The sequence below is a fragment of the Festucalex cinctus genome, chromosome 20 (assembly GCF_051991245.1).
Source record: "Festucalex cinctus isolate MCC-2025b chromosome 20, RoL_Fcin_1.0, whole genome shotgun sequence".
In the NCBI taxonomy this organism is placed as follows: Eukaryota; Metazoa; Chordata; class Actinopteri; order Syngnathiformes; family Syngnathidae; genus Festucalex; species Festucalex cinctus.
The window spans coordinates 14,563,356-14,588,554 of NC_135430.1; the positions used below are offsets into that span (position 1 = coordinate 14,563,356).

The 25,199-nt window shown below is 37.6% G+C and overlaps 2 long non-coding RNA genes across 5 annotated transcripts; both read left to right on the forward strand.

Moving 5' to 3' along the window:
- The first annotated feature begins 610 nt into the window (after window positions 1-610).
- Window positions 611-18,576, forward strand: LOC144009838 (uncharacterized). The gene is made up of 3 exons (XR_013281051.1): window positions 611-656; window positions 17,908-18,079; window positions 18,284-18,576. It is a non-coding gene; the product is annotated as an uncharacterized LOC144009838 (long non-coding RNA).
- Window positions 18,577-19,443: 867 nt separating this feature from the next.
- LOC144009492 (uncharacterized) lies at window positions 19,444-25,142 on the forward strand. Of its 4 annotated transcripts, XR_013280948.1 has the most exons (5): window positions 19,444-19,781; window positions 21,989-22,080; window positions 22,197-22,414; window positions 23,092-23,125; window positions 23,311-23,404. It is a non-coding gene; the product is annotated as an uncharacterized LOC144009492 (long non-coding RNA). The 4 variants fall into 4 exon arrangements; XR_013280947.1 differs by lacking the exon at window positions 19,444-19,781 and having other exon boundaries at window positions 21,041-22,080; XR_013280946.1 differs by lacking the exons at window positions 19,444-19,781; window positions 23,311-23,404 and adding an exon at window positions 25,011-25,142 and having other exon boundaries at window positions 21,041-22,414.
- The last annotated feature ends 57 nt before the right edge of the window (window positions 25,143-25,199 follow it).

The window sequence follows — 25,199 nt, forward strand, 5'->3', positions numbered from 1 at the left end:
TGACTCAACGTGTGCATTAGCATGTAAGTGTCTCAATATTATTAAAATATTTATATATATTTTTATATAATAGTTTGATAATATTTTTCATTGCTGTAATGTACAAAAGGACAGTATTGTTTTTTTTTAGTTTGAGTTTATTTTTTAACTATAACTATTGTGACCTTATTTGTATTGCCAACCTCCCCACAATCTCGTGATAATTATCGTATCGCAACCTTCATATCGTGATAATATCGTATCGTGATGTTTGGATATCGTTACAGCACTATAAATAAGTAAACTAAACATCAAATTCATACACACCACATTGGCAGTTCCCCGCTTCCGTATAAGGGTCTGTGGTGTTTTGTGGATCAATAGTGTTGGAGGGGTCCTCGGTATGGGTGACACGGCTTCCCAGTTATTTGGAATTGAATAAGGGTGGGAGGGGTGGGAGGTAAGATGATGAAGAGTATCAATCACTCTGTCTCCTGTGTGGAGTTATTTGGGGGTCGACAGAATGTGCAATAATGAAAGTTCACTTGCTCACCTCCGAGGGGGTCGTGGGTGAATTTACTTCCCCTGCAACTATCCAATCAGGACCACCGGGACCAAGTCGCCTTCCTGTGCCACATTCCTTTCGTCATTATCAACCATTTCAGAGCATGATAGCGGTGAGTTTTCCACCCATATAACCGACATCTGACGCCGCATGCCTTCCCTTGTCTCCACAATCCAAACACTGAATAATTCCCCTTCGTCTTTTATTCAGTAACAGAGGGGTCAGCGGACCCCTCAGATGAGATCTGATAACATTATTGTGGACCTGCCCACTCTGCTGTCTCGTATTAGCGCGCGCGGTCCTGACGGAAAATTGTTGAAGTGAGATTGATTGAACCCAGCTGATGTGGAACTCAGTCATTTATGCAGAGGTTGCCTCATAAGCTGTCAATCAGATGGATGGACGGGCACGAGGCAGCGTAGGACTCAGGAAGCAGAGGGAGTCACCTCAGAGGTGAGGACGGAACCTTTGGTGCGGCTACGTCCTTGAGCCTGCAGCAACATGGATTTTGGAGTAAATAATGAATTATAAGGAGCCATGCAGATGGCAAAAACAGATTTATATGTTTGCAGAGCGGGTGAAGGAGTGAGTGATGTCTTATTGAGATACATAAAACAAGTGTTGATGGAAGGTTGTCCTCTAGGCACGTGACAGTTGAACTGCAAAACTAACAAATACAGTGAAGTCTGCAATGTCAAAAGCCATATCAACCGCGGAACCTGAAATACATTTAGAATACACAGCAGCAAAGATATGCTAAGTACAATAATAGATTACAAAACGCGTCTCAGCATGATGTGCTGCCAATGCCAAACAATCCTTAACTTGGGTCAACACCAAATTTGACACACTCTTAGATACGCACATATTACATCACATGTGACAGAAAGACAGATTTCTGTACACTACCCCCTCAAGAGGTCAAATATATTAACAGAATGATTAATACATGTATGTTTGATTTGCATACTGATGGAGTTCACTTCACACAGCTCCTGTGACGACTAAATGGCTAAATAAGCGCCTTTACTTGAATATCAAGACACCTGAAATTGAATCAGTTGTATCATTTGTTTGATACCCGTTTTCAACTGGGTTTTAAATCCAAATAATTAAGCTCAACTCAACTCAACTCAACTTTGCTCTAGCATAAAAAAAAACACATGTAAATACGTCTTTGGGATATTGGTAATATTTAAAATAAAACGTATTTATACGTTTTTGGGAGAACATGAGTTAAAAGCAGCACATCTGTTAAAAAGGTGAAGTTGCATTCCATTTGTGTAGTTCTAGCACCCTCTGGTGGTTAGTTTATTAGTGCAGTTTAATTTTAATTAGGAATGTTTTGGCCACTGCAGCAGTTAGCGCTCATATAAATCAGTCATACCAGCAAATATATTTATTTTATTTTTTGGGTAATAGTGTGATTTTTTGGGGGGGATTTTTTTTTACACAGTATTGTTTTTTGTTTTTTTTTGTTTTTTTTTTTTGTTGTTGTTTTTTTAACATCACCAACCTCCCCAAAATCTTGTGATAATTATTGTATCATGAGGTTCATACCATGATATTTAATGTATTGTGATGTTTGGATATCGTCACTCTACCAACTAGTGTGCAAATGTGTGTTTTGTAGTGTTTTAGTGTCATGATAGTTTGAGATTATTGCCAGTAGTTGTGGATGACAATGAAAAGTGTTGATTTTGTTCAGCATTGTTTATTGCTCTGTTTTTTATTTTGGTAGGTTTCTATCAACTTCCTATTTCAATTGACGTTAATAGGCTGGTACCCACATTTTATTTTACATTGAGGTGAACCCTCCTCAAATGTCATTAAAGACAAGAATGATGAAAAAAATTGTTTTTAACTGAACTGATTATAGTTGAATGAAAATCTGGTCAAATTTTAAGCATACTGTATTGTGCTTTTCCAATACGTCAGGGGCTTTGCTTTAATTAGTCTAATATCAAAGATAGGATAGATAAAAGCAAGTTATTGTTGCTGGAATCCTTGTGCAAGACTTTCAAGTGAATTACCAGAGTAGAACCTGATAAGCTGAGAGTCTGACTGTCTGGGTCTGGGTGTTTTCTTGGTGTTGCTATGTACATCCGGATGCAGTGTAGGTGGAAAGAGTAAAAAGGCAGTGAAGAAAGCAGAATGCGGTTTCAGAGGAGAGAAAGGTGTGTGCCAATGTGACAGCCACGGTGACACCGAGAGGGAGGGCATGAAAAAAAATTTGGAACGCAGTGAAAGCCAACGGATGCTGGGTCTGTCAGCCATGCAATGTGTTACACTGATTTTTATTTTTTTATTTTTTTTTAAACCCCGCAGCAGATTATAGTGAGGGCAATATTGTGTGTGTGGCCCACCAATGTCATACGGGATCTCAGCTGGGTTTGACGTTAATTAGGTGAACTTTGCACCTCACACGTGAGATCAGACTCTTTGAAGGGAGAGTGATGTGCACAGGTAAAAGAATACATAGATGGGTGCAATAATTCAACTTCCAAAACAAGTATTGATAATGGATGATAAATTAAGATTTACTGTTGCATAAATGCAGCTCGGTGTCATTCTTTGTAAGCGTTGATTTTTTTCTCACTTACTTGTAGCAAGATTTTAATAAAAAATGAACCAAGTGGCTTCCCATGTCTCAAAAATATACTTTCATTTGGTATGAAAATATTCACAGGCCTCATCAGATTCACCACAATGTCTCCATGTTACCGTGTAGCTGTCAAACTGATTTGAATTCATGAGCAACGGGGGTGCCAAACATTGCCGATCCCTGGCTTTTCGTAGAATCGCATATTAAGAAGAATGGAATTTGCAGAAAGCTTGAGTATGTGTCACTCTCACTTAGATTTATATCTGATTGGTGTTATGTTTGTTATTTTTTATTTTTTTTGAATGGGCTAATAGCAATGAATGGAAAAGCCAAATGTTTTTGACTTTGGATTTTTAGATACATAGCCAACCATGCAGTGTTGTTGTTTTTTTTAACCCTTTGACCGCCAAAAACGTTTCTCTTTTACTGCCACACGTTATGAAAAAAAAATATAAAAAATCCAACCCCTGCACAATGACATTTCGCTGATTACATTTCATTGTAATTCCATATACCAGCAGCCCATTGAAAAGAGACACAACGCTGCCATCTGCTGGCTATAGTTAGGTGGTGTTTTTGATTCCACAACCCATTGACCGGGCAGCGCTGCATTTAGACGTTGCTCCGTCCATTGACGAGAAAAAAAAACAACAAAAAAAACGTAGATGACGTCATTTCACGTTTATGGCAGCATACATCGTGATTTTACTAATCGTTATTGAACGGTTTTGGCAGTCAAAGAGTTAATAACGATCAGTAAAATCACAACGTATGCCGCCATAAACGTTAAATGACGTCAACTAAAAAAAGTACTTTCCAAATCCTGTTTCTAATCACATGTAGTAGGATGACAAAAATTATCCCTACTTGTGTTTCACAGTACAGTAACATGAGTAGTTTTGCTAGTTCTAACTATTCCAATGTCTGCTGCTTTGCCTATGTTTGCTTAGTGCTTTACATATGCTCGCTACAAGCTAGCTGCAGTAGCTTTAGCTACTTTTTAGTACTCTCCTTTGGCTCAGTAATTTGCTACAGCTTAGTCAGCACCGTCGCCCGGAGCCCCCGTTGGAGCGTCGTCACCTGCCTGCTGGCCTATAGGCTTCCACTTGGGCTAACCGGGTGCAGTGATGTGCAATGAGGTTCATGGCTGGTGAAGCATGAATGTTAGAGTCAGACTTACAAATTTGAGAGACAAACTAGTGATGTATTTGCCATTATATTAGCAGCTAGGTATTTAAAAATGAGTTAAAAAGATTCATTTTGTAATAAAGTGATTTGATTTTGATGATGCTTAGTTTTAGTTAGTTTCAGTATTAGTTTTAGTTTAAAAAAATGTGTATTACTTGTGCGCAATATTAAAAAAAACACCATGAGAGCGACATCATCTGAAGGTGCTTTTCCATTGGCTAGATGACATCACTTCTGTGTGAAACACTTTCAAACGTCCTTATTCCGCCATTTATCAACATAAATCTACCATACTTAAATCACATTTAAAATCATCCTCAAATGCATTAAATTAATTACCAACGACTAAAACAAAGGACATTTTTGCTATAATTATAGTTTGATAGTTTTTGTTTTTTAAAAAGCATTTTCATTTCTTTTTATTCCGTTAATGAAATTATTTTTTTCAATTTTAGTCTTAGTTTTTTTGTTAGTTTTAGTTCACTAAAATAACCTTGATTTGGAGCCACGGAATTGTCTAAAATATCAAAATCTAATTGGAACAACAAAGTGGAGGCCAAGGGTGTCCAAACTACGGCCCCGGGGCCATTTGCGGCCCGCCGTCCATTTTTTAGTGGCCCACGACGTGCTAAAAATGGCATTTGACTCAGTTCAAATAAAATAAAAACAAACATGTTTGGAGATGGTCAAAGTAAGAAGGGAGGGTGTCGAAAAACACAGGTGCTATTAAAAGTTATTTTAGTTAACTATAACAAAAAACTAAAATTCAAAAAAACAGTTTCGTTCATGAAATAAAATAAAAACGAAGATGCTTTTTAAAAAAAAGAAAACTAACTGAAACTTCATTTTATGTTTACAAAACTAACTAAAATAAAACTAATTATAGAAAAAAATGTCCTTCGTTTTAGTCTTTGGTAATTAATTTAATGCATCAGCCTTTGGGGATGATTTTAAATGTGATTTTTAGTAAGTTTATTTTGTTATAAACCGGAAGAATGACGTCGCGCCCATGGTGTTTTTTTAAATATTGCACACAAGTAATACACGTAAAAATAATAATAATAATAATAAAAAATAAATACATTAAAAGAAAAAAAACTAAAAGTAATACTGAAACTAACTAAACTAAAACTAAGCATTTATTAAAGAACTAAAACTAATTTAAAAAAACAAACTAACAGAACCATCCTGAAAACTAATTAAAACTAACTAAATTTAAAAAAAACAAAACTCAAAACGAAATAAAAACTAAAATGAAAAATTCCAAAACTATAATAACACGACTGCCATATTATAAATAAATTGGTTTATATACTGTAGCATTTTTCTAAATATGCAAAAGCACAAATAAATTATTTGTACAATTTTTCGGACTAATCACAATTTCTCTGCATAACATTATGTGGCCCTTGCGTCCTTCTGATTTTCTGTATGTGGCCCTCAAATGAAAAAGTTTGGACACCATTGGTGTAGGCCAACCACTGGCCCAAGAAGAGTTATAATCTAATAGTGTATAAATGAGCAGTCTTCTTGTACCTGTTAAGTCAATTTTGTTGGTCTCTATTTGTGCGCAATGACAATAAAGAGCCATTCCGTCCTCGTAAGTAAAGTTGAGGAACATTTCAAATAGAAGTTGTGATGTATATATTGTGCACTTTCTTTTCATATTTCTTCTCTGAAATGCTCCTTGAGTGTATGTCAGAGAGTGTGTCAGATATTGGATGTGGCGCGGAAAGGAGAGTGGTAGGAGCACATGAAAAGACGTAAAGATGAAAAATGAACGGTTGTCAAGTAAAAGACGGTGAGGGAAAAAAGGAGTTTATAAAGAGGATGTAGTAAAGCAGCACTGCCAACACGGGTATCTGATACTGAAATACAGGTAATATTTTGTGTTTGACGAGGTTCTATTACTTTTGTCCTGCACGTTTACATTTGTAGGCAGTTGAGAGGAATTGGAAGATGATGAAGGGAATAATGAAGTTCGAAGAGAGAGAGAGCAGCATGATTCCAGGGCACGCCTAATGTGAGCGCAGGGGTCGATGACGGGGACTCAGCAGGAGGCCGAGAGAGCCGACTCCTCAAAGGTAGTAGGTCCACTTACTGGCTGCTCAGTGCTCGAAAGTGTGCAGAGGCTGTAGCGAGCAGGTGTTAAGGAGAACTGTTTTTACAAAATTCCAACCCCCTTTTCTTCACATTTTTGTGCGACCTGATTCAGAAAATATATGTGAGGGATTTACTCCACGGAACCCGCCTCCAACCCTTAACCACCTGTTATTCCGGATGTTCCTGGTGGATAATCCCGTTTCCAAACGCCAGCTCTCCTCTTGCCGTCATTAGCATCGCACCCAAAGGGATTCGTGTTGTGGTGACAACCGTCACATTAAAATTCGGGTTTTCGTTCATGGTCGCTAGTCATTTGCAGTGAGACGATAATAGTTTAGGGGGTCTGCAACCTGCGGCTCTGGAGCCATGTTGTGGCTCTTTAGTCCCTTTCCTGTGGCTCCCTGTGGATGTCTAAAAAAAAAAATTGTAGAAATTATTTTTTTTTCCATATATTTTTTAGACCGAATAATATTTAAAGGAATTAAGGATTAAATAAAGATTAATAATTAAATATTAAAACAAAATGTCAGTCTAAAGTCACGTTATCAGAAAGATACATAAGGTGGATGAAAAAGTAAAATAAAGCAAATAAAATAAATAAATAAATAAATAAATAAAATATTTTAAGATGTCCAAAAACGGAAAAGGAAAAGCAGGAAATCTGCATAAAATGTCCATGAAATTGACAAAAAGAAAAAAAAAAAAAAAGACGGAGAGCTGAATTAAAAAAAACAAAAGCCAGAAAAGAAAACGTTCAAAAAGTAACCATAAAATGTCCAAAATCTAAAGAAGAAATCTAAAAAAAATTACCATAGAATGTCCCCAAAATTGCCAAAAATGTTAAAAATAAAATGGCCAAAAAGGGCAGAAGAGAGGCAGAAAATTACTGTTAAATAAATAAATAAATTAATTAATTAAATAACCAAAAAGAACTGTCTATGAAATTAACAAAAAAAAAGACAGAGAACTGATTTTTTAAAATGTCCAAAAAAATAAATAAAAATAAAAAATAAAAATCTAAAAAAAATTACCATAAAATGTCCACAAAATTGCCAAAAATGTCAAATAAAATGTCCAAAAAGGGAAGAAGAGAGAAAATTACTGTATGTCTATAAAATTGCCAAAAAAATGTCAGAAATATGACAGAAAGGCAGAAAAGTCTAAAAATGTGTTTTAAAAAAATGAAGTATGAAAAATTACAACAACAAATCTAAAAACGGAAGACCAAGGGTAGACGGAAATCTACGTATTGGATGCTGCTCTCATATTTTTGTGTTGTGGTGCAGCTTTAATTAACTCTTGTGCCCACAACACGAACACAGTTTCCTTCATCACAATGTTCAATTTTTTTGTGACTCCAGACAGATTTTTGGTTATTTGGTCTGCAATTGCTCTTTTGACAGTAATAGTTGGAATTAATGGAGGTAAAAGCTGATTATATTCATTTATACAGTATTTTATTTTTACAGTATTTGATAATATACAACCTGCTACTGTTGTATGAAACAGTTATTGGGGGGCAGCATATTATATGTCTGACCTTTCACCTGTTTGCACAGCAAGCAGACAGCATGAGCAAATACTGTGATTTACACTATTCAGTAATTGCGGTCAGGATCAGGGTACATGATGTGAAGGGAAATTGTATGCTCTGACATGGTTAGTTAGCCTTTCACTATACCAGCCTCAACGAGGAAAAAAAAAAAATCTTGGGTGGATTTGCTGTAACAAAAGTGACATCTGTCCATTGCCTTTTTTTTCTGAGACCCGTACAAAATCCTCCAGGCCAGAGCTGCATCTTTTCTACTGGTAATTGCAGAAGACAGCATAGGTAAGATTGACACAATGCCTCATACTTGCAATGGCTCAAGTAAATAAATAGAAAAGAGGCCAAGAGCGGAGAGCTTTCATATACGGGACGAGTGAGAATGTAGCTTTCATGGGTCAAGGTTGACACAAGATATAAGCTCTTTCTGAGACACTGACTGGGAAGAAAGACAAATGCCCTTGACATCTTGTACGGACTTGAAGTCGTAATCTTTTGAATTTCTCTCTTCCACCAAAGTAATGTTGTTTCAGTTCAACGGGGAGCATTTTGGACTGTTAAACCCCAACCTGGCTTGAGTTTTCACTCTGGGGTGTTGACAGACATGAATAATGTAGTGTGACATCATAGCAGCATGGCGCAGCATAACCAACAATTAATTCACTCGTCTTTGTCCAAGAAATTGCCTTTCCTTTGTTGTTGCAAAGGAGCGCTTATTATCCGTCAACAATTCAGCTGGCCAGTGAAGGAGTGAATATTAGTGGAGAGCAAATCTCCTCAGAACATTAAATGTTGAAAGAATTAACACATAACTCTTTAAATTTGGTGGGCGAAGATGTTTATAAAAAAAAAAAACGTATTAATTAAGAAATTAATCGTGATTAACTCATTTGCTCCCAATAACGTGTAAATACGTTTTTTTATGTTTTAAGTGTCCCAAAGACGTATTTATACGTTTTTGGGGTTTGTTTGTTTTTGGGGGGGTTTTATGCTAGAGCATACAGAAGGCTTTGATGCAGCCTCTCAACTGCAAAGAACGGTTGCAGAAATGGTAGTTATTACACAAACGGCCAGCAGGTGGCAGCAGAGCAAAGGAGGTCAACCAGGGCCATGTAGAAAAAAAGCTCAATTACTTACAATTTTAAATAGATTTATGAAAACTGATGAAACTTAGCTCTCTTCTAATGCTAATTGCTGCAAAACGGAAACAGATAGAAACATACTTTTTTTTCCCTGATGAAAGAAGGGACTTTAATCTTTCTTTTGATAGGTGCTTTTATAGCAGTAGAACACAATATTCTGTGGGCCTTGCAAAATCAGTCCAAATCCAGTAAAACAGCCAGGAGTGAACGGGACTGCTTCTGTCAAAATGGCTGAGAGTGAATGAGCTAATCAAAATTCTAAGATGTGATTAGTCAGATTTTTAAAATTGTTTGACAGTTCTAATATATACACACTGTGGCATTTTTGTCTCAGACAGAAAATAGCGTTAAAATGTCACAGAGAAATAATGGTATTGAACTTAGGCCCACTTAGCGAATAGCAACGTAAGATGGCCGCCACACATAGCTATCGGTATGCTTGCATATATAATTATTTGGCTCCTCAACATATGTTAAAAACAGGCATGTTGGCTTGATTGTTAAAAAAAATAAAATAAATAAATATCCACAATGTGAGTGTGAATCATTAGCTCGCTAAAATTAGCACAGCACGAGGCTAGCTACCAGTCAAGTGCCCAAATTGCGTCTGGTACATAGTCCAAAAACACTTTTTCACTCTCAAAGTAACATTTTCATCATGTGACCAACAAATAGAGAATGTTGGCTCTCCTTCAAGTGCTTGCCACCAAATTTCTCACATACCAGAAACTAACCTGTCAGTCATACGACTGGTCAGGTGCTGCCAATGTGTCCCACTGTGCACTACACAGCTAGCGTGATTCAAAAATGAGTTGGCCGACTTGGAACAGGCGTCGTTCGACAAATCTAGACGACACCACTTCAGCATGATGGCAACAATCAAACAGAAGCAAACGGCAGCGCTGCAGGGGATGCTAGGTGAAGAAGCTAATTGAAAGCCAAAGACTCCACCAGCCCTCTGGGACAGTCCCTTTTGTGCACGGAACGTGCCGAGTGCTCGGTATTTATGGGAGAGGAAGGCAGATTCGGCAAATGACACGGCGTGTCTCTCCAATCGAGCTCGAGCCTCCTCCTGCAGCACTCGGAACAGCTTGGCGGTTCCCAAAGGAACGGACCTGACGACGGTCTGCAGCTGTGCTGAGAATTGTCACCATTAAAAATTCACATATTTAATCCGTTAAAACAGTGCCCCGAATGCTCTTGCACACATGCTCGCTATCCTGATGAATCAGTTCATTTTAACACAGCCGGGCTGTATTATGCGGATTTTAGCACTTGGTAGAACACGCGGTGACGATGTCATGAATTATTAGAAACTGCTCAAATCCAGCACCGTGTAAATCTGCTTCTTATTTAAATCTGGTTTTAGGAATGTGTTGGATATTATTAGGACTGTAGAAGATTTAGTTCATAGATAACCAAATATTTCCTGAAGGCTTGACGACTAACGGCAGAACATATTTTGCTACTAATACCTGGCAAGCAATATATTTCTTTGTAATATTAAAAAGCAATTTTATGCATACAGTGACACCCAGGCAGCATCAATTAGCCATGTGCATTCCTTTGACCTGTCACACGGATATCTTAGCACCTTTTATCATTGTGCATCTCAGTGTGAGAGGTATCATCCTTAATCATGTGCTGCCGTTGTTGTTTCTTTTTTTTTTTGGAGAGGTAAAAATATGTCTCGGCACCACGCACAACTCCCAAGACAGCCATGTTGTTTACTGCCGATTAACAAAGGGAAGGCAAGTCAAGACTGTGACACAGAGTAATGTGAAGGAGGTGCCACAATAATACCACAGCGGGAAAAGAATTCTAAAGCAAAAGTCTGAAAGAGAAAGAACGCACCGAGGAGGTGGCAAACAACAGACACGCACGTGAGCAAAGATGGGGAAAAAAAGGAATGAGACAATAGACGTCGATTTAAGCTCCCCATCAGTCTTCACAGCTGAATACTTTTTCCGAATTTGTGCACAATAAAAGACAAACTGCCGTGGTTTTGCAGGCATCCGCCATTCAGAAAAGAACATTTGTATGAAAAGTGAAACGTCGTGCTTTCGACAGACACAAAATCAAATGTTTGAAGCCGTTTATTGTGCAGACCTCAAAAGTCCAATTCAAAACTCAGGGATGTATTGTGAAAAACAAACAAATAAAATTATTTACAAAGCCGCTCCTCTTGGGTGACATTCAGAAGAATGGAAGTTAATTTATTTCTGGTTCCGGTTCAGTTTAGCAAGAAATGATTTTTATTCTACCATACACTTAAGTTCCAAGTGTTTTGCTGTTCAAAGTTGGATGTGCTCTGCTTTAAAAAGGTGCCAGCCAGACATTGGTGAATAGCAAAGTTAAACATGCTAGCCATGTTACTCTTAGGTTAGCTTAGCTCTTAGCATGGCTTCTACATCTTTTCTCATCATCCCTTTGTGAGTCTGACAGTCATAAATGTAACTTATTTGCCGCCACAGGCGATGATTATTGTATTTGGTGCGCTATTAGCCAGCTAAAGCTGTTGCTAGCGAGCTGTTTCTAGCTAGCAAGCACTCCAACTACCCACAGTAGTTCACGTAAGACCAGCAAAGCTTTTTCGATCAGTCTCAGTGGTTCTTCTTCTTCTATTTTTTTTTGACAGTTGTCTTGCATTTGATTCTCAATTCTGTTATTCAATGTGATATCCCAAACTACGGAACAAAATTGTTTATTTTGAGCTTCATGATCAACCCGTGAGGTAGCCAGCACCTCGCCCATTCTCAGCTGGGATAAACTCCAGTTGATATTCTTATTTATGTTCCTGTCAGTCCCTTACACACTACAACTTACCATCTTTCCTGGGTTGTTGTTGAATAGCAACAACACGCAAATGTGGGGTTGAAGTTTCTTACTGTGGGCCAAGTCAAGACCAGTGCCTCAGATATTAGCATGCGGGTAGGGTTACTATGTGAAAGGGACTAGCGCAAAACCGGAACCATCGTGTGAAGATCAGCACCCGATTTACTTCTCTCACACTCTGGTGTTGAAAGCAATTATCGCTGTCCAGCAAGTTTGTTACGCAGTTCATCACACCAGACATTGGCGCAAACATCTTATTGCAGGAAGCTTTGCCACTGTGCTAACTGCTGTTCCTCCAATTGGGATCTCTACAATTGGGATGAACTGTTGCGGTTCATATTGTATAGTAAGTGGTAGCGTGCTGCTTGCCTAATGAACGCGCCACATAGAAACACGCAACACAGCTTGCGCAGACAAAGCACGTGAGCGAGGCTGCGAACATTTTTTGGCAAAACTGATGAGAAGCAATGCGACAACTGGCAGAAGTAAGATGATACATCCACCCGGCATTTCTGTGGGCAACCTCACATCCCAGTGTTCTAATATCCTAAAAATAATCTTTAAACAGATTGAGGAGTCTGCCAAAGGATGAAACGAGCACAAGTGCTGCACCAGCTGGCGCTATGAAGAATACTTTGGATGTCAATGCTGCTCGCAACTGATGTATAGCTTCACAGGTCAAACTCAAAAGTGTTGAAATAATTGGCATAAAAATAAAAATCCTGATTGCTTGTTCCCTTTTTACATAACATCATCACAATATACTGTATAACAAACACACTTGCGACTATCAAAATTAAAGCATTTACTCTGGAGATTAATTTAAATGCATTAAATAGGTAAAATAAATTTAACGATTATAGGCAGTTGTACTTTCTGATTTACTGATGTTTTTTGGAGAACTCTAAAAGGAATTTGCGCATAGCAAATTAGTTCTATTTGATCAAGTAAATACCTGTTATATGTTTAAAAAAAAAAAAAAGTAGAAGCAGAAGTAGAAAATGTGATTAACTCATTCACTCCCAGCCATTTTCACTGTGAAGCAAGCCCCTTAGGTTCCGGCTGTTTTACTGGATTTTGACTGATTTTGCAAGGCCCATATACTATTGTGTTCTATTGCTATAAAAACATGAAACCTACCAAAAGAAATATTAGAGTCAGGAAAAAAAAAAGTATATTTCTATCCTTTCCATTTTGCAGCAATTAGCATTAGAATATAGCTAAGTTTCATCAATATTCACAAATCTGGGAAAAGAGCTTTTTGCAACATGGCCCTGGGTTGATCTCTTATACTCTGCTGCCACCTGACGGCCGTTTATGTAATAACTACCATTGCTTCAAGCATTCTCTTCAGTATAGAGGCTGCATCAAAGCATTCTCTATGCTCTAGCATTAAAAAAACAACAAAATACAAACGTATAAATACGTCTTTGGGAGCAAATGAGTTAATCGTGATTGTGGAAAAATGTGATTAATTAGTTAAAAAAAAAAAATCTTTCAAACATAATTTCTCTTGCTACTAAATGGGCAAGTGTGTCTAATTTTTGGATGAGTAGTGGATGATGTGCTTAATGACAAACTGCATTAAAAAAAAAAAAAAAATTGTAGAGAAGACAATCGTTAACACATCTTACATCAATATGATTTCAGCATCAGGTGCCATTAGCGCTCAGTTGCACATTCCCACTGAGACACAGTAAGCGCTGAAAGGATTAAGATGATATTTATAGGCACTTTGCACCTTCCTAATACATGTTTATCTCAAACCTTCTGTCGTATATTCTTCGGACGTCATTCTCCTTTCACCAGTTTCCCTAACTACCACCTTTCGGCACCGCACTTTCTGCTGAATGTTACATCATGTTGTTCATTTGAGAAGAAATAGAAGAAAGGTCCATGTGAATGGCGCACAATGAACAATGAAAAAGCTTTTTGCAGGTTTTGTCTTGAGTGCCAAGCGGTAGTTTAGACGTATTTTGAAATTACTTTTGTTCAGTGGCAGAAAGATTTCAATGAGTTGAAGGTCGTATAATGTGCTCTTTTTATGTTTTTTAGGAAGAAAAGAAAATGCAGTCACAAACTGCTGTACATCAGGTGCGCAGGAAACTAGAATCAATATCACAATAAAGAGCAAGGTAGTAAATGACCCCAGTGAAAATAAGTTATAGGTTAAATGAAATTGTACATAGGTGTGAATGTAAGTGTGAATTTTTGATCGTCACATGCCCTGCAATTGGCTAGCTTACGACCCCAGAGAGGCTATAGCTAAAAAAATACTTCTTTTTTCTTTTTCTTTTTTTTTTTATCTTGACATATTTTACGGTGAAATTATGTGTGGGAAAAATTTGATTTTTACTTTCTCAGATGTTTGGGGGTTTCCTCAGTAAAATATACGTACTTGTTATGTCCATCCATTAATCTACTTATCTTATCTTACTTACAACAACATGTGGGAATGCTGAAGCATTCCCACATGTTGTTGTGATTTTTTTTATTCTGCACACGTTTTTGCCGCGTAACAATTCTCACATAATACTTCCAATTTACACTGTTCAAATTTCAACTAGCTTAAAAAATTGACGCCTCCCGTTGTCTGATTCCACATTACTTACAGTATTTGCACAATTTAACGTTTAAAATGAACTTTTCCGCATTCATTTTCAATAGCATAGACATTGAACTTTTTTTAAGTACACTTTCCACGGCCACTTCAATACATATAACTTATCATCATTACCAGGCGTCTGCTCGGTGGCACAGTTGGTAAAGTGCATTGTCCAGTAACCAGGAGGTCATAATTTCCTAAGATCCATTTATCCAACCGCTTACTCTTCACAAGGGTCGCAGATTTCATTCACAGCAATCTACAGTCATGAATACATTTTTGAATGATTATCTGTCAACGGTGAGCAACTTATTTAATGTTTTTTTAAAGACAGATTTTTTGATAATGCATGTAATGCTGTATATACAGATTTTTCCACCATTTTTTGATCAATTTGGCACACAAATACATCGTGAGATGAGTCGCATGCAAAATCGCACTCATTGTGGTGATATTTCTACCTGGGGAGGGAGGCAAAGCGCATAAACATCTTTGGAATAAAAATAAATCAGCACTGAGGATGAGAGGGAGAACATATTGTTTCAAGGATACACGCAAGGAATTAAGCAGAGGCCACGCTGCTCGTGCTCTATTTAGATTCATGCAGCAGAAGATAGCGATCAGCCTTGTGATATGGGGAGGAATTATTTCTTTATTTAGTTTTCCATCATCTATTTATTTCTATGCAGTTTTGAATACCTCCCACGTCTGCTCCGCATTGCTCTCGTCTCCCCACTCGGCAAAGATCTCGGCGCCGGGGATGACAGTCTTTTACCTTCGTGTTTCATCGTAGGATGCTCTAAATGTGACTTCAGAGACTCCTCAAGAGATGTTATGTATAGAAAATGTGCATATGTGATGCGCATTATTTCCCCTTATTTTCAAATACAACTGCAGTTTTTGATTTTGCATTAAATGTTGGAAACAAAATGTCTCATTTTGCTTCCATCTAAGGAACTCTGGGCACTCATTAGCGAACCGTCAGGCTTCCTGTTCTGTATTTCTCTGTTGGTCATTGTTTTTTCTTTCTTTCTTTTTTTTTGTTTCTCTGACAGGTTGATTGCGAAGACAAATCCCCTGTGTGTGTTTACATACTTGGATAATAAATCTGATTCTGATTTTGTAAGTTCCTTTAATTAAAAAAAAAAAAATGGGCAGATTGAGAGACAAAACAAAAAACATTAAACATCATGTGATACAGCAATAAATCCATGATGTTTTAACCCCGTCCAGAACTTGAAATTAAAAAGAGCAATCTGCTTGGCATTTGTGAGGGAAATAATGATGCCAGATGATCATACCGGCACGTTAAATTAATTACAGGCAGTGTTTGCTGATTCATTAAAAGTGGCTGGGGATTATGATGAAAGATTTTTGTTTGTGAAACACGCATCAGAGTAACAACACATAGGCTTGCTGGATAAAGTTGCCACGGGAACTTCTTAGTCGACGGAGACGAGGTGTACTATCATACATTTGAAAGCTATTCAATCAATAAAGTGGATTATCTGCAATAAATTGAGTTAAAACTGTAATTTGCATAGCGAAGGAGCGCATACACCTCGAGGTGCATGAGCGTGCAGGTGTCAATTTAATAAATATTTAATCTAATTGGTGCTTTAAAGATAAGTCAACCCAAAAATTATCTTTATTAATATATTGTTGGGTCCCCATTTACGGAAGCGTATTGCATTCACTTGGGGAAAAAAAACTTTTTTTTTTTCTGTTTTACTGAATATTTTATTCTGTCCTAAAAAGAAATATTCCAAAAAACAGGAAAAAAAATACTCCGAAAAACAGGGGGGAAAAATTATTCAAAAAAACAGAAAAAAAATATTCCAAAAAACAGAGCACCAACTTCTGTTTTTCAGAGTAATTTTATTGGGACCTTCAGAGTTCAGAGGTAAAAAAAAAAATAATAATAATAATAATTCCGAAAAACAGCACCGCCTTCTGTTTTTCGGAATAATTTTTTTTCTGTTTTTTGGAATAATGAATAAAGTAATCCCCTCGCACCCCCCAACCCCCCCCCCTTTTAATTTTTTTATCAAAGAAAAAAATTCAGAAAAACAAAAATTAGAAAAAATAAATAAATAACTACTCAATAAAACAAAGTTCCCAAAAACATTAGTCAGAAAAACAGGAGATTATTATTTATTTATTTATTTTCAAGTGAATGCAATACGCTTACCCATTAGTCTAAACACGGCATTCTAAATTAATATTGTGTTTGTGGATTATGATTTCAGCAGCAAAATCCACCCATTTTTTTCTCCATCTCAGGAGGCGGCCATTTTGTTTATGTTTTGTATTTTGTTTGCTCTCTATATCAAATGTGAATTCAACCATGACTTTAAACCGAGGTAATGGTGAATTTTGTACATTACACTCCTAATAAGGTTTACTATTTTTAACAAAATAAAAATAATAACCATAAAAAGGAACCACAATTGCACTACCATGTTTGGTAAGATTTTTATCCTGGAAATTTTCTTTACCTGTCATCCATTTATTACAGCAGTAGATTATGTTAACTTCAGGGGCTTATGTATGACCTCTAAAATTAATTATGAATGCGTAACATGGTTTTTGTTGCTGTTTTTTCATGTTCTGCTGACAAATTATGTTGCACTCTACCAAGACCCCTTCGGCCTCTTTTTCTGTTCTTCTCATGTAACCAGGAAACACCAAGTCACCCTATTCGGAAACTATCAATTTGATCATCATGCTCAGCATCACAAGTGCTTCAGGTTTTGATTCAGGATGATTGCTTTGACCTTTAAACCATCATTAGAGAAGGACAGAGAGCTGAAAATTGTAACTAAAGTAAATAATCACATTTTAACCAGAAATAGATTGTATCATTCCATCACACTTCAACCCACATTTTCCAAAAAGTCTTAACCTAATTGCACACTTAAACTACTACATTATCAGAGGACCCGCCACTTTGTGAGATGAATAAATGAAGAAAGCCATTCTTTAATCTGAACAAATCCCACCAGAAATGCATAATGACAGCTGTGGAAATGTAACCGTCCTCCTCAAACGGAATTATTTCAGTTGCGCTTGAACACGCTCCCAGTTGTCATTACTATTGTATGGCCTGTGGCTACTTTTACGCATTGAGACTACATTATTTACCGAATGGAAACAATTGGGGGCCCCTGCATTACATGCCAGTGAATCATCCATTCATTTCTGAATTATGTATTTATTTCATTTGGTAAGCTGTATTACTGTAAATACTATTGTGTGGTGAACTTGTATTTAATGGACATCTTTTTCACAAATAAAGAAGACAGATTCGGGACAAGAATTCTTTTTGACTTGTTCTAGGTGGACGCTGGGCAAAAAAAACCTCTCAAAGGCTAATAGGACTGAAGGATTTCAAGAAGAGCCGATGGCTGCAGTGAACTCAAAGAAGAAGGGACAGGCTGACAGATGGATGGACTCTCGATATGTCTGGCTGGAGACCATGTCAGTCAGATTAACTGAGACAAACAGTGAGGTGATCCACTTCGCCCCAAATCACGCAGATCAGCACTCTATGTAAAGTGTCTTGTATTGGTTGTTTTACACGCCGTGGCCTGGACTGTAATATTGTCATGCACTTTTTACCGACTTCGATACTGTTGATTGTGGCATCTTGCACAGTTGACTTTTGAGCTGTCATTTTATTGTGGCTGTCTTCTTCCTTTCTTTGTCTTTCTAGGGGTCTCTCGGGGATCTGTTCAAGGTCTACTGTTGTTTTCTTTCTATACCAATGATCTATACCAGAGGTGTCCAAACTACAGCCCGGGGGCCATTTGCGGCCCACCGTCCATTTTTCAGCGGCCCGTGACATATGCTAAAAATGGCATTTGACTCAGTTCAAATAAAATAAAAACAAAAATGTTTGGAGATGGTCCAGGGTTATTTTAGTTAACTAAAACTAACGAAATAACAAACTAAAATTCGAAAAACTATTTCGTCAACGAAATAAAGTAAAAACGAAAATGCTTTTTAAAAAACGAAAACTAACTGATATTACATTTTATGTTTACAAAACTAACAAACTATAATTATAGCAAAAATGTCCTTTGTTTTTTAAATATTGCGCACAAGTAATACACATTAAAAAAAAAATAATACTAATACTGAAACTAACGGAAACAAAACTAAAACTAAGCATTTATTAAAGAACTAAAACTAATAAAAACAGAACCCTGAAAACTAATAAATACTAACTAAAATGAAAAATTCCAAAACGATAATAACACTACTGCCATATTACAAATAAAATGGTTTATATACTGTAGCATTTTTCTAAATATACAAAAGTACAAATAAATTATTTGTACAATTTTTAGGACTAAACACAATTTCTCTTCATAACATTATGTGGCCCTTGCGTCCTTCTGATTTTCTGTTTGTTTTTCTCAGATAGAAAACAGTTACTCTCAAAAATAAATATTTCACGTATCCACCACTTGTAGGTATTTGGCAGTGAGTGGCATGCGCTCAAAATAAGCTATTAATGCGGCGCATGCCCAAGCCCTTCAAAATAAAATCATTGAAAATATTTATCTGTCAGTGTCCTCTAAAATACAATGCCATAGTTCTACTGTTTTGGTCTTAAATTCTGTATATTTTGTACTGTTTTCCTCGCAGGGAGCGATGAAGTTTCACACGTACACAATGAGAAATCAATGAGCTCTTTGCACAGCCCGACTACTTCCTGAACTGAATACCACACCTTTGTTTCCTGTCTTTCATGAGTGGACAAACTGATTAATCCAGGTGTGTCTGGCCAGTGTCGTTGTAGTTACTGAGATCAGGCACACCTGGATTAATCAGCTTGTCCACTCATGAGAGACAGGAAATGAAGGAATGTTGTTGAGTTCAGGAAGCAGCGGATTTGTGCAAAGAGCCAATTGTGTTAGCTCCGTGAACGTTGTTTTGTACGTGCGTCTTTTGAATGGCAAAAAAGCCTGACAACGCGCATGCGCGTAACTGGCTTACTTGGCTTGTTTGCGGTAAACAGTCACTGGTTCAGTTCAAGATCATCACCGAATCCCAATGAGTGCTCATTTCCTGGAGAATTTTTGAGGAAAAAAAAATAATTCAAGTGGTCGTTCTACACCTTGAAGTAGTCATCAAGAAAACAGGGAAGAATTTCATCCGTGACTTTCAAGCCAGGACGTACAAGAAACATAAATGGCTGTCCAGAGGTGAGCAAACTGTTGATTGTTGCTTGAAATCGCTTGTGGCTCCGCTGAGTTTGTAAAGTGATCTAATGTCCGCACAAGTGTTTGTAGTTAACAGGAAATGCTTTAATTGTCGCTCAGAAACAGTACAATCCAACACGAGTGGTTAAAAAAACAACAAAAACATCAATAACCTTAGTAACCCAGTAGCAGCGCTTTACGTCACTAGTCAGTAATCAGACTACTGTCGTAATGTCCAGTGCAAATAGTCCCCATATGACAGCGATGTCATTTTTTTCCCTCTCCCGGTTGAGCACTTCGTGGACACGAGCCAGTTCCAAATACTGTAAATTATAACGTATTGGCAAATTTGTGGGCATGTGATTGTGTCATTTCACTCACCACGGTGCTGGTTATATTAAAGTGTGTGTGCACATCAACCTGTGTCAGTCCTGAATATTTCCCCTTTAATTTTATACCTACACAGTGGTATGAAATAATATTTAATATTAAAATTTCCAATAAAAATACCTCCAAATTTTTCAGCTCGTGCTCTTACGGGAGCTCGCATTTTTTCTCAGTCCAGCATGCCCGCTCTAAAAGGTCACCGCTCAACCACTGGTATTTAGGTATTGTTGACCAATATCTGCCTTTGCATATTGAGGGCCTTGTTCGAAAACTGAAGCTTAAATATGAGTTCTTTCTTTTATAGCAATGAGTTTTGTTTTATTTTTTACTTTTTAACCGATATTGTGTCTGATATGGATGTTGGTTGCAAAGCCAGTGAGCTAAGTTGTGCTTCCCTCAGCTGGTGGATACAATTTTGCTGGGTAATTCTAGCACCAACACACCATAAACACACACTTCCACACATTGACGCATTAGTTATTCCCAGGAAACAACAAGGCTCTAAATATTTATTTGGCTTGTGATGACTATCAGTCAGTGATGTGAAGCAGCGTAATTAGCATACATCTTTAGTGATTGGATCAAATGCCGCCTCCCCTCAAGCTGTGACTAAGGAGATGAGATCCATGAGCCTCACTGTCATATCAAGTGAACATGATGGATCCCCACTTCAGTTGCATAAAGAGAAATTACAAGTCTGGATTAATTGTCTGGTAAATGTTATCTAATAAAAGGACAACTGGCGGTAAACAATAGGCAGCTGCCATATAACGCTGCTCGATGCAAGATAAAAAGCTTGTCACAACGGTTTGAATGTGGCAGATGTGTGACAATTGCCAGAAGAACTCGATGTTTTAGCACCAGTGGGAGGTGAACAACCTTGGTTCATCACACAGCATGACTATACATAGATGTGGTGTTTTATTTTAATTTATTTTTATATGGGTACCACATCTGAAAACTAGTCGTATCACTTGCTGCCTGGTGTACTTTTCTAAGTTGCCACCTCGCTGTTCGGGATGTAACGATATCCAAACATCACGATACGATACTGTCACGATATGAAGGTCACGATACGATAATTATCACGATATTGTGGGGAGGTTGGCGACACAAATAATGTAAAAAAAAAAAAAAAGTCACAACAATGTAAAAAAAAAATGAGCTCATACTAAATAAAATACACATAATATTGTGCCGACAATAACACGTAGCCCGTAGGCAGTATCTTATTTTGAAATGACTTGGTCAGAACCATCAAAAAGCCCAAAACGGGTCACAATACTGCCTACGGTTTAATATTGAGGCACTTAATTGCTAATGCAAAAACATTAAGTTCCTCCACATATTGACTCGCTTCACAAGCATATTACGTTCATCTGACGATTAATGTGGATTTGAAACATAGAAGGGCCAAAACATGCCTTGTGAAAATTAAACTGCACTACAAAACTAGCCACCAGAGGGTGCTAGAACTGCACAAACGGAACTCAGCCTGACTTTCTTAAACAGATGTGCTGCTTTTAATATCGTGACATGATGACGACGATATATTGTGACAGTTTTAATGTCGCGATATCACGATATTCGTGATATTGTTACATCCCTACTAGCTGTAGATTAGTCCAATCGTATAATGTGCTCTTCTTACTACAGTCTTTCAACAGCTAATCAGTGGAATTTTTCTTATCTGGAAAAATTTGACGTGCTAGCATAAAACTGACAGCTGTTTTGGAAGCAGCGTACCGATTTTAGTTTTAATCAGCATAAAAATCTAACTCAGCAGATTTTGTTGTTGTTTTTCTTTTTAAATTGTTCCTCAGTGTTACAGAGAAAGAAATACGGCGCAGACTGCTGGATCTAGTGCGGAACTGCCTTCCCTGCCTCAGCCCAGTAACGGACTAAACCATTTCAGGTATTCCGCTACTCACTCCTGATAGAGCAAGAGGAAGAATGAGAGCGACTATCAGCGGGGTAGAAATCACAATTTGAAAGAGTGGCGTGTGCTGTTCTGCTGTCTGATCTAAAAAGTCCATTCGAGGTTCAACCGCAAACTGCCACCTGCTCTCCACTTCATCTCTCTTCAACCTCAAGCCTCCTGGCAGCCGGCAACTACGTTGAGAAAAGGAGGCTGGTTTCCAAATCAGAATGATGCCCTGTCCATTTCCTGATGACCGCCACCTGTTCTCCTCAACGTCACACGCCATGCGGACTGCTTGAGTGAAGGAAGAAGACACCTCGGAGACATGGTGGTGCATTGTCACTGTCAGATTATTGTTTTAGAAGCACTGCAGCGACAGAAAAGTTACACTAAAACACTTTTTTTTTTTTTTTTTTGCCACAGTTTCTTACCTAAAGATTTAATCACAAAGCAAATATCAAAGTATCACTTGGCCCCAAAAAAATGACTAAATGAATGACTATATGATGTAAATTTATTACAGTGAATTAAACAGATTGCAATTTGCATTCATTACATTTTATATCTCAAAATGGGCATCAATTTACCGTTTTCAAAAATATTGAATATATTATGTATTGATGAATATTTTTAGTCTGTATTTTTCCCATTCATATTTCCCCAAGGTAATTTCTCTATCCCCGTTTTCTTGTTCCTCGCCTGCCGATACTTTATCATGAAAATGAAGGCGGCTTTGATTGCATTGCAGGCTCCTTCTGTCGTGACTTTTTAAACGACTCAATGTGTGCTCAGTTTCCATCATTCAAAAAACCTGTATGACATTGAGTTTAAGATCAAAAATAATTATAAAAACCTATGAAAATCAATACACTGAATATTTTCTGATGTGTCCTTCTAGACTAATGACCTTGCTAGGTTCGAGCAATGACTTGACAGGTTATCAATCACACGTCAAACTGACCAGGAATTTTTCTTTTTTTTTTCTTCTTTCTTTCTTTCTTACAGGTCTGATAACCTGTGGTTAAGACCATCTGGAATGGTAAGGTTTTGTTTTGTTTTGTTTTGTTTTCATTTTTCCTGCTTTCCTTCCAATTTCATGATACGTGAACTGAGCACATGATAATGAAAACATTACCTATGCTCAAAAGAAAACTGTGTAGCATACTATAAATCCAACCTACCCTGTAGGGGTACAATAATCACCGAGATGGGTGGATGTTTCAGGACTGTAGAGCGCTGATGTTGAAGAAGGCGGTCCCTCGTCTAACAAGGCTAATTGGGCTTTAGAGGCTCCTAATGCATGACAAATAGAGAAGGAGAGGGTTGAGCACTGCTGGTGTGAGCGGCTCAAGCATTAATAAAGCTGCACCTTTCAGTCAAAGACATCTGTTGCCAGCAGGCAACACTGCCTTCATCATTACTGCCCTAGCCCACCCATGTTTGCCTGGCATGACCATTTAAAGCGATATATATATGTTTCCCGGCTAATTCAAGCTGTCAACATCATCCCAGTTTGGAGGTGAAAAATGGGTGCGCCACGCGGCGCACCAGATGGCAGGGTCGGATCATTAATCTCAGCCGGCAGACATGCAATGGATGGATTCTCCAGAGTGAACCGTTTCAAAACTGAGAATACAAATTAGGAATTTTGTCTAGAAGTGAACATTAAAAAAATAAAAAATAAAAATGTCCCTGACTGCTAGCAACAGTAGCTAAACAAGCTAAAGTAAAAATAACCTAAATGAAGCAATTTGTCTTTTCCAAACATCTTTTGCTTTGCTGTAACTTGACGCTAAGACTAGAAGCCAAGTGTACAACTTCATGACGGGAAATCAACCCAAAAATGTTCTTTACAATATGTTCTATGCGGCCCCACAGTATTCTGATAAATATTGTGTTTGTGGAATATGAGTTAAGCAGCAAAATCCACCCGTTTTTCCCCCCTATCTCAGGGGGAAGCCATTTTGCCACTTGCTCTTATACCTGAAAATGACGGACACGTTCGGAAATATGCTCTGAAGTCTGTTCGGAGACGCAAAGTACGCTCCACTCCCATTAATTTTTTAAAACACTAGTGATTTGTGTTAGCAAGTATTAGTAGTAGTAGATGTTAGCTTGCTATAGCCCACCCAGCTAGCTAACGTAAACATTAGCCAGCCTAACAAGTTGAAACCACCTTTATAAAAGCCCCAGACCTAGGGCCAGTAAACCATAAACTTCCGAGGAAACGTTTTAACATTTATATTGTTGACCAATCATGGCTCACCTGTTTTCCGGAGCTGCGGCGTGATTGGTCGTTACCTGAGCCCTCAGCAACTGTGACATCATTTTTAGTCGACAGGTAGCAAAATGGCTGCCCCCCTGAGATGGATAAAAACGGGTGGATTTTGCTGCTTTGTTGTTAATCTGAATACCGTGTTTCGAGTACCGGGACTGCATTCAACCTATTGTAAAAGGAAATTTTGGGTTGACATCCCTTTGAAACAACAAGAAACATATCACGCCGAAACACTACAAAACCAGTTGAACTTTTTGGGTCAAAAAACAAAAACAAAAAAAACCCTCTGCTCATACAATTTGGAATTTGACCCAAAAAAAATAATAATAAAAAAATATATTATTATTATCATTATTAATTATTCCTAAAGTCTCAACAAGGGCTGGAATACTGGATGTACGGTACAGCAGAGCAGATGTTACTCAAAGTTAGTAGATGCACATTCAAAGTAATAACACTGTAGCATCACCATATGTCAAATCTTATAAAGCATTTGAACATTTTATTTATAAAAACAAGTTCTTTTTACACTTGTGTGATAAATGTTTTTGAAGTGAGGTGCATCTGCGCCACACGTTGTGCTTGAAATTGTAAGGGTTAGCAGTAATTGATCACCAAGTCTTTTTTTTTTTTTTTTAAATCACAGTGTAACCTTGAACACGACATCTGTGAGAATAGACGTCAGTCATCGTGAGATTGAAACTTTACTTCACCAGGAAAGCAGACCCTCACTCGCTCTTTGTTTTAAATTAGAAAATTAAAAATGAAATGCGGAGAAGGGTGTTTTTTTCATTGAAGGGAGGGGCAAAGGCATCTCCATATGACATACGACTAC